At 36.5% G+C, this 8,996-nt stretch overlaps 1 pseudogene; it reads left to right on the forward strand.

Moving 5' to 3' along the window:
* The first annotated feature begins 527 nt into the window (after positions 1–527).
* The window catches only part of LOC107743385 (NADPH--cytochrome P450 reductase-like), a 12,731-nt pseudogene continuing 4,262 nt past the window's right edge, over positions 528–8,996 (forward strand).

An 8,996-nucleotide genomic window follows, 5' to 3' on the forward strand; every position in this document is an offset into this window, starting at 1 on the left:
ACACCTCTGGCCTATATTTAAAGTTGATTAGAATGGGCAAGTTAATGATTGTTCGAGAGAACTCAAACAGAAGCTAGAAGACATTTTCTGGAAATCATTTGCTATCAGTGCCATTGTTCCACAATGTCAACACATGACTTTACCATCATAGGACCATGACACCTTCATGTGAGTAGAGGTATGTGCAGTCAGCCAAATGCTAGGAAAAACTGAACGACTTTTTCAATATTTTCAAGAATTGATTGAGGAAGCCCTGTCAAACAGAAATGGGAATTGGAAATATCCTTCAAGTGCTTTCAACAGAACGTTAGGTCCAAGGTTTTTAATATTATAAAGATATCTCATACACTTGCATTTTAAACCAAAATTTCCAGTGAAGAATTCACCTACTTGAGCATAACAGTTTTTTAATTCTCTTATTTTCTTACTTGAATTAAACTCATAGCATATATAATTGCCAAATAACTCTACGCTCACAGACAGGTCAGTCCTAAGTGGGGAGAAGTTGCTGCAGTGGACAAATACGTCAGAATAAAAAAAAAATATTTGAAGAACACGTTAACGCATTCTAAACATTACAACAAAGCAAAAAAGTAGCATCTGTTCAAAGTTAAACTGTGCCTGCTCTTAGCGGGGGATACTATACGGGAGGGATATTTGAACTTGTGACTGGCAACCCGGCGTTTCAATGTGACGTAAGCGCGTGCTGTGCGTCTTGCTCCAGCTAACCGGAGGTATGTGTTTTTTAGTGTGTGTTTTGTTGTGTAACTGTTGAATTATAACAATATCCTTTCCTGTTGAAGTATTGTCAATCATTTTGTGAAGTCATAAACAAAAAGTGAACATTTGGTGTATATACGCCTATGTCTGCCCTTACAAAAATTCGATGGCGATGTAGAATAGTACAGTGGTAGTATGAGATGGTACAATGTAACTTTGCTACGCGATATTAACATGTACCATGTACGTCAAAGTATTTAAGCAAAGCCATGTTAAATGTTCAAAAAGTACAAAAAAGTACAACAGTACTTCTGCTTTTTAAGAGATGAGTACGGTGGCCGAGAGAGCTCAACGCGCTGCAACTTAAGAAATTTTCGGTTTGTGGTTCAACCTGGCTAAGTTATGATTTTTGTAAATGTGTCAAAGCATAAGGGATGAAATGTCTTTTCCCTAAACCTAAAATATTTAATATTTTTATTTTATTTTATTAAAGGACTAAATGTCATGATGTTTTGCACACCATATGCCAAAGAAGTCATGACATCAGAATACGATAACAGTATGTTGATGTTTTCTTTTTCCACATTTGTAAAACACCTCTGGCCTATATTTAAAGTTGATTAGAATGGGCAAGTTAATGATTGTTCGAGAGAACTCAAACAGAAGCTAGAAGACATTTTCTGGAAATCATTTGCTATCAGTGCCATTGTTCCACAATGTCAACACATGACTTTACCATCATAGGACCATGACACCTTCATGTGAGTAGAGGTATGTGCAGTCAGCCAAATGCTAGGAAAAACTGAACGACTTTTTCAATATTTTCAAGAATTGATTGAGGAAGCCCTGTCAAACAGAAATGGGAATTGGAAATATCCTTCAAGTGCTTTCAACAGAACGTTAGGTCCAAGGTTTTTAATATTATAAAGATATCTCAACAGTGGTAGTATGAGATGGTACAACGTAACTTTGCTACGCGATATTAACATGTACGTCAAAGTATTTAAGCAAAGCCATGTTAAATGTTCAAAAAGTACAAAAAAGTACAACAGTACTTCTGCTTTTTAAGAGATGAGGGCTGTTTTGTAACTCGTCATAGCTGTTATCGAGCGATAAAAGTTTCTAAGGAACCGAGTTGGTGAAAAATTACATTAATTAGAAATTGACGAAAGTCCTTCAAAAGAAAGGGTGTTTTGTAACTGGTGACTGGTCATCATTATGTAATTACATAGATTTTTCAAAAGAGGGCACAACATGACAAAAAGTCACAAATTCTATGGGTTTTCAACGTCAACTACATGGCCACAAACTGCAAGTTAAAATGTAAAAAAAAAAAAAAAAAGTTTTTATCTATCTATAATGTCTATCTACACCATTTATCATAAAAATATGCTTTTTTACATTTTAAATATGATTAATAAATTATGTAAATATAAATTGTCTGTGTGTGTGCCTGTAACACTCCAATAAAAGTCAAAGGAGTAAAAGTAGAGACCAACAGGTTCCTGCCTGGACAAGATAAGTTATTTGGGCATCAATAGCCAAGGAGACTCAAGCACATGTAGACTAATACTAAGTTATGAAAACAATCTGTTTTTACAGACATATCTGCTCACTGAATTATGTGAAAATGGAGGACAGTGAATCCCAGCTCCTCTCCGATGAGTATCAGACTCCGGAGACTCTCCTCGGCTCTCTGGACATCTTTGTCTTCTCTCTAATCGCAGGACTGCTTATCTACTGGTTCTTCTTCCGAAAAGAAGGCTTCTTCCGAGCCTGTTCTGGATTTGAAGACATTCCCTGCAGTGTAAGTGCCTCATTTGAACTCCCCTTCCCCCTTCATTTGTCCTCAAGAGGGAAATATTAAACCCCCACAAATTTTTCTGCACAACTGAAATGTTGATCAGAGCCTTGAAAGAGTCTTGTGAAACACACAAAAGTGAATGAATGAGGCATTTATATAGCGCTGTATTGTGTATTGCTGTACACCCAAAGCACTTTACAATCATATGGGGGATCTCTCCTCAACCACCAGTGTAAATGCAAATAATAAAGGTACAAAATGAGCTTTACAGTCCATGGCAGAAACTGTGTTATGGGGCTCAAATTTGCGTTAAATTTTTTTGTTGGATGGCCTGTTTATAGTTTTTCTCCCCATAGACCTTTGGCCTTGTTCGAACAAAGCATAATTTCTGCACCATGGCTCGTTCCTAAAGCACTTTGTGGTTCAGTTGGTCATGGGCTCCAACATTGCAAAGTGTTGACATCATGGGATTGAGAGAATATGCGTGCATTACATTCTGTCTCAGCATTATGGTCTGCAGCAGCTGAGACACAGTTCATATTAGTGCTGTGTTCAAAATATCGATACGACGATGTATCGTCACAGAGATTTGACGTACACAGTGGTTATGTGTCATTGTGCCAACAGCTACTTCTTTGTCCACATATTTTCATACATGTCAAGTTGGTAAAAGTTAATTTCCTGTTCGGTTTTCACAATTCTGAAAAAACGCATCGGTGACTTAGCTGGTGATATCAAACATTAAAGTGATCTATGTAATAAACAGAAGAATTGTATGAGCACTGTTTGTTCAGATGGAGTCACAGAATGTTATTGTTCCTGAATGCTCCTCATAATCCTTGTTAGTCCGTTGTAGTGTTGTGTATTAAACTTGTGACATATTCAATCTTGAAAACAATGAAAGGCCTGATGACTTTAGCACCAAGGTACTGTTCAAAAATGTTTTTTTTTTTTTATTAATACTTTTATTCAGCAAGGATGCATTAAATGAATAAAAAGTGACAGTAAAGACATTATTATACAAAATGTTTCCATTTCAAATAAATGCTGTTCTTTTGAACTTTTTATTCACCAAAGTGTCATGCAATAAATGTATCACGATTTCCACTAAAATATTAAGCACCAAAACATTGATAATAATAATAATAATAAGTGTTTTTGAGCACCAAATCAGCATATTAGAATGATTTCAGAAGGATCATGTGACACTGAAAACTTGAGCTGCTGAAAATGCAGCTTTGCATCACAGGAATAAATGACAAAAATAGAATGATGGAGAAAACAATTGTAATAATAATTCACAATAATACTGTTTTGTTGTGTTTCTGATCAAATAAATGCAGGCTTGCTGAACATAACAGACTTTCAGAAACATAGCTTTTCCTTCCGACATAAATCTCTTTTCACCATTTATTGACTGGGTTTTCTAAAAAAGGAATAACAGCAATACATAAAGAGCAGAAAAGAATGCAGGAGGAAATGATGTATAAGTAGAGAACTCTAGTGTCCGGAAGACATGTTTAGCGAGCAGGAAAGGATAACCTCTTCCAATTCTCTCCGCTTCCTGGTTCACATTACTCACATTGAAGGATCGCAGCCAGTCCAAGCCATCCTGCCAAAGTCTTGAACAACTCCACTAGTCTTTCTTTTTTAGTTGTTTTAATCAAATGCATTTCTTATGTGGAGTCTGCAGTGAACACATTGCAAAGTGTTTTAAAAACTTAATTAAATCCAGGAATTTAGATTGGCTTTTGTTTTAGTGCTCTTTTGTGTTTTATTAGGCTGGGAAAAGGAGGGAATGGACTCCTTGTGTTTGCGTTGGCAGGAGCATTCAAGTTTTTTGCATGTCTATGTGCGTGTGCATTTAGGATGGGGTGGGGGTTCAGTAACAGCATTGTGCTGCAGAGATCCATGGGAAATGTTGTATATTCCTGTTGCTTTGCAACCGCTGTGCTCTGGCCAGATGGCAGGAGAGAGAGAGAGAGAATGAGAAAATGAGCGTGCACGGGAGCCCGTCTCAGACCCTCGCCTGCCTCACACCCCCTTTTCCTGCGCTGAAGAGTGATGTGTTTTCTACAGAGCCTCCTAATGATCTTTTACGCAGTCCAAAGGACTTTCTCAGGCTGTCTGAGGGCTTGATCCGAACCTCTTAGAGACGAAAGTGCTCTGTATGCCGAACCCTAAAGGACAGGGTCTTTTCCCCAGTCATGGGATGCATGTTCTCTTTGCCTCAGGACAGACTGGCCGCTGCAGAGAGGTTAGTCCGGGACAGACGGATGTTTAACCAATGTTTCTTCTGTTGTGATAGATATTTCAGGTGCTATTTATGACATTTGTGTAATTGCTTTTGCTCTTAGGAATTGCTTATTGTCTTAACAGTGCAACACATTGTTGTGTGAGTGTTGTGCAAAAAGTTTCTAATTTTCATTTGCACAAAGGCATGACTATTTTGTGGAATGCTGCATTGATTCTCAATGAGAAGGGGATACTTTTTTTACCCTGATATATGTTTTTGAAAGAAGCCTCTTTTACTCACCAGGGCTGCATTAATTTGATAAAAAATGCAGTAAAAACAATAATATTGTGAATATTATTACAATATAAAATTACTGTTTTCTGTTTTTAATATATTTTAAATGTAGTTTATTCCTGTGATGGCAAAGCTGAATTTTCATTACTCAGCCATTACTCCAGTCTTTAGTGTTATATGATCCTTTAGAAATCATTCTAATATGCTGATTTGATGCTTAAGAAACATTTTTTTTAATCAATGTTAAAAACAGTTGTTCATTTTTGATGAATAGAAAGTAAAAAAAAAAAAAAAACATTTTAAAAAGAGTAGAAACTGTAAGATTATTGTATCAAACTTACAATGTTCAAGTAAGGTTTTTGCACTTAGCAGACTACCTTCTGTTCTTTGTTGAATTAACATGGAAACATGTGGTTTCATTAGTTGAACAATGACTGAAAGCAGACGTGTTCTAATGCTGTGGTGCTCTCAGAGGGCTGTGAACTTCAGGAAGTTCTCCTGTGTGGAAAAGGCTGAGAAATGAATGGCTCAATCCCCTATTCGTTACCAAAAGAATTGGTCTGGCATGCCTTTTCACATGTTCTTTCTCTCTTTTTTCTTGCTTTCTTCTTTTTCTCTTTATAGACCACCACCAATACGCGAGACCAGCTTTATTGAGAAAATGAAGAAAACGGTGAGATTTTCAGGAACATTTTATTACCGTAGTACTTCAGTCAAGTTCTAAAAAGTTGAAATAATTGGTGAAAATTTCACCACCTTGAACAATTAAAAAAAAAGTTCCATTATGTTTGATTTCTATATCTTCCCATTCTAGAACCGAAACGTTGTGGTGTTCTACGGATCCCAAACAGGGACTGCTGAGGAATTTGCTAACAGGCTGACAAAAGATGCCCATCGCTATGGCATGAAAGGCATGGCCACGGACCCAGAGGAATACGACATGGTACTTTCACCATTATTGCTTCCTGTTTAATATTACAGGAACTATTAAAAATCTATTAATCAAGATCAGAACAGAATACTTTACAATACTTTTGACTTTTGTCATTATAATCTCCCATTCGCAGTCCGAGCTGTCTAGACTAAAAGAGATTCCTAATTCCATGGCTGTGTTCTGCATGGCAACCTATGGAGAGGGAGGCCCCACAGACAACGCTCAGGAGTTCTGTGATTGGATGCAAGGGACTGATGAAGATCTAGAGGGGGTCAATTTTGCTGTGAGTAATAATCCAACATCAGAAAAGTGCAGAAAGCTAATTTGTTTCTTTTTGTGATTAATTTCTGTGGTGAGTAAATGGAGGTCAAGAGATTGCATGGGACAACCTTCCATCAATGGGCAACCTCCAAAATTCCTGGCCTTTTTATGGAGTGGTACCTATTTCCTAGGCAGTCTGTGAAGTTCTTAACAAGCCTGAGCCTGAGGCTGTCCCATAGTTAAGGGGCCCATGGAATCCTCATCAGTTCTCTCTTAACAAATGGAAACATCTGGCCTAGCCAAACAAAGCTAGAGCTCCATCCCAGCAGAACCTCTCTCTTAGCGGGACTCTTTCAGATGGAACCATATTACTAGATCTTCTGTTTCTTTGATTCTGGAGACATGGGTGTCCAGACTCCTTAAGTTGGACCTGTATTCTGGATGAAAGCCTTGTGGTTTCAGTCTGGAGTTCTCAGATTCTTTTATGTGGCTGTGGTGGGACAGCGTGATAAAACATGTGGTTGGAAACATCACTGCAGTGCGTCTACAGTGTTATTTGTGACCCTGGACCACAAAACCAGTCTTAAGTCGCTGGGATATATTTGTATCAATAGCCAAAGAGACATTGTATGGGTCAAAATTATTGATTTTTCTTTTATGCCTTCTTTCTTTAAAGTCAATTTTAATCATAGATATTTTTTGTTCTCCAAAAGTCATTATTTAGTTTAGTTTCCATTTCCATTTGCCGAAACTTTGAACTAAACAGACCATTTTGGAATAAAAGTATATTTTTCTAGATTTATTCCTCCATAAAATGTGTAATGTTTTTTGTGTCTCAGTTTCACTGAATGATTCTTTTTAAACAGGAGAGGAAGATTTGAATGTAAAAGTAAAACCTTATAGTAGATAATATGCACATTTCAAAATTTCAAGAGAATTTGAATGTTTTTAGTTGATACTAAGCCTTTAAAGTTTTGTATGTGTTGATTGAAAAGTTTTCCATTCTGTGTCTAATTTACTCCTTGCAGAAACGGAATGATTTTTATTTTTATTTTTTGCAAATTTTCTTAGGTGTTTGGTTTAGGAAATAAAACATATGAGCATTTCAATGCCACAGGCAAGTATACGGACAAGAGGCTTGCTGAACTTAGGGGAAAAAGGGTCTTTGACCTGGGTCTCGGTGATGACGACAGCAAGTGAGTAAATAAAAAGATTCAGATTGAAACAGATAAAATGGATAAATCATTGCCTGTCCTGATTATTTAATCTTAAATCATTTGTAGCTTGGAGGAGGATTTTATCTCTTGGAAGGAGCAGTTTTGGCCTGCAGTATGTGAGTTCTTTGGAGTGGAGGCCACGGGAGAAGAAAGCAGGTATTCTTTATATTTTCTTTTTTATTCTCCATTTGCTTGTCTTATAATTAAATCACAATTTTTCATTTAAAAACAGTCTGCAATACAGTCTTGTATTGGTAGGCAACAAAATAGTAGAATTTAAAAGAGCAGACCAGCTGTGTCCGATTGTCTAGTTCAAACGTGATGTTTATTTGATGGGTATTTTGTGGCCTCACAACACATACAGTGTCTGTCTCATCTCCATAGTAGAGGAACCAAATCCATTTATCATGTTCTTCCATAACAAGAACCTCTCCTGTCCTGCTTTGAATAGGTTTTTGCATCTTATTAAACATCATAGGTGTTTTGAATGCTTTAAATGCTGGCTTGGATGAGATCTCCAATCCTTTCTGTGTTCTTTCAGCATTCGGCAGTTTGAACTGGTGGTTCATAATGACATCAATATGAATCAAGTGTACACCGGAGAGATGGGGCGGCTCAAAAGCTTTCAGACACAGAAACCGTGAGTTCATCCCTTTCAACTAAGTGATTTTATGACACTGATTGGCATTTTAAAAGATCACTCCTGAGCTGAGAGTAAAGTTTCTGCTTCTATTGTTAAGAAGTATGTAAAATGACCTTCAGTTTGTGTAATGTTTTTTATTCACGGTTTTGTCAATAACTTTTTTTAGGATTAGCTTGAGTCTAATGTTTTAAATGATATACGGAAATGTTATACTAAAGCGTTTTATCTGATCGCATTGTTATTCATTTGATTTGTGTAGACCGTTTGATTCAAAGAATCTTTTCCTTGCACCTGTCACTGTTAACCGTAAGCTGAACAAAGGAGGAAACCGGCACTTGATGCACATCGAGTTAGATATCATGGATTCTAAAATCCGGTATGTGTAACAATTGACTTGTTGGGTGGATCTCATGAAAACATTTCCAGGTCACATTTTACCCTAAAAACGAAAGGAAAAAATAAATAGTAGGAAGAAAATTAAGCTTGGTTTAATTTTTTATTTATTTATTTAAAATGATATTGTATTACATAATATAAATACAATTTTATTATATACAAATTAATTTATTCTACTTTATATTAAATATAATTTCTTTTGGTTTTAGGGTGTAATATAGCCCATGTTCTTGATTAGTTTTAATGAGAAGATTCACACTCCTATAACTGTGTTCATGACATGATGATGATGTGATATTGATTCCACAGTTCTATTCTAAAGCAATAAGCCCCAAGAAGCCGTGGTTTACAGTGAATTTATAACAGCTAAGGGGCATTGTTAGGCACGACGCGAAACGACCCCCCTTAGCTGTTATAAATTCACTGTAAACCCCGGCTTCACTGGGCTTATTGCTTTAATAAATAACACTAAAATAACACTGTGCATTTTG

The sequence above is a fragment of the Sinocyclocheilus rhinocerous genome, unplaced genomic scaffold (assembly GCF_001515625.1).
Source record: "Sinocyclocheilus rhinocerous isolate Xijiao unplaced genomic scaffold, SAMN03320098_v1.1 scaffold106, whole genome shotgun sequence".
Lineage (NCBI taxonomy): Eukaryota > Metazoa > Chordata > Actinopteri > Cypriniformes > Cyprinidae > Sinocyclocheilus > Sinocyclocheilus rhinocerous.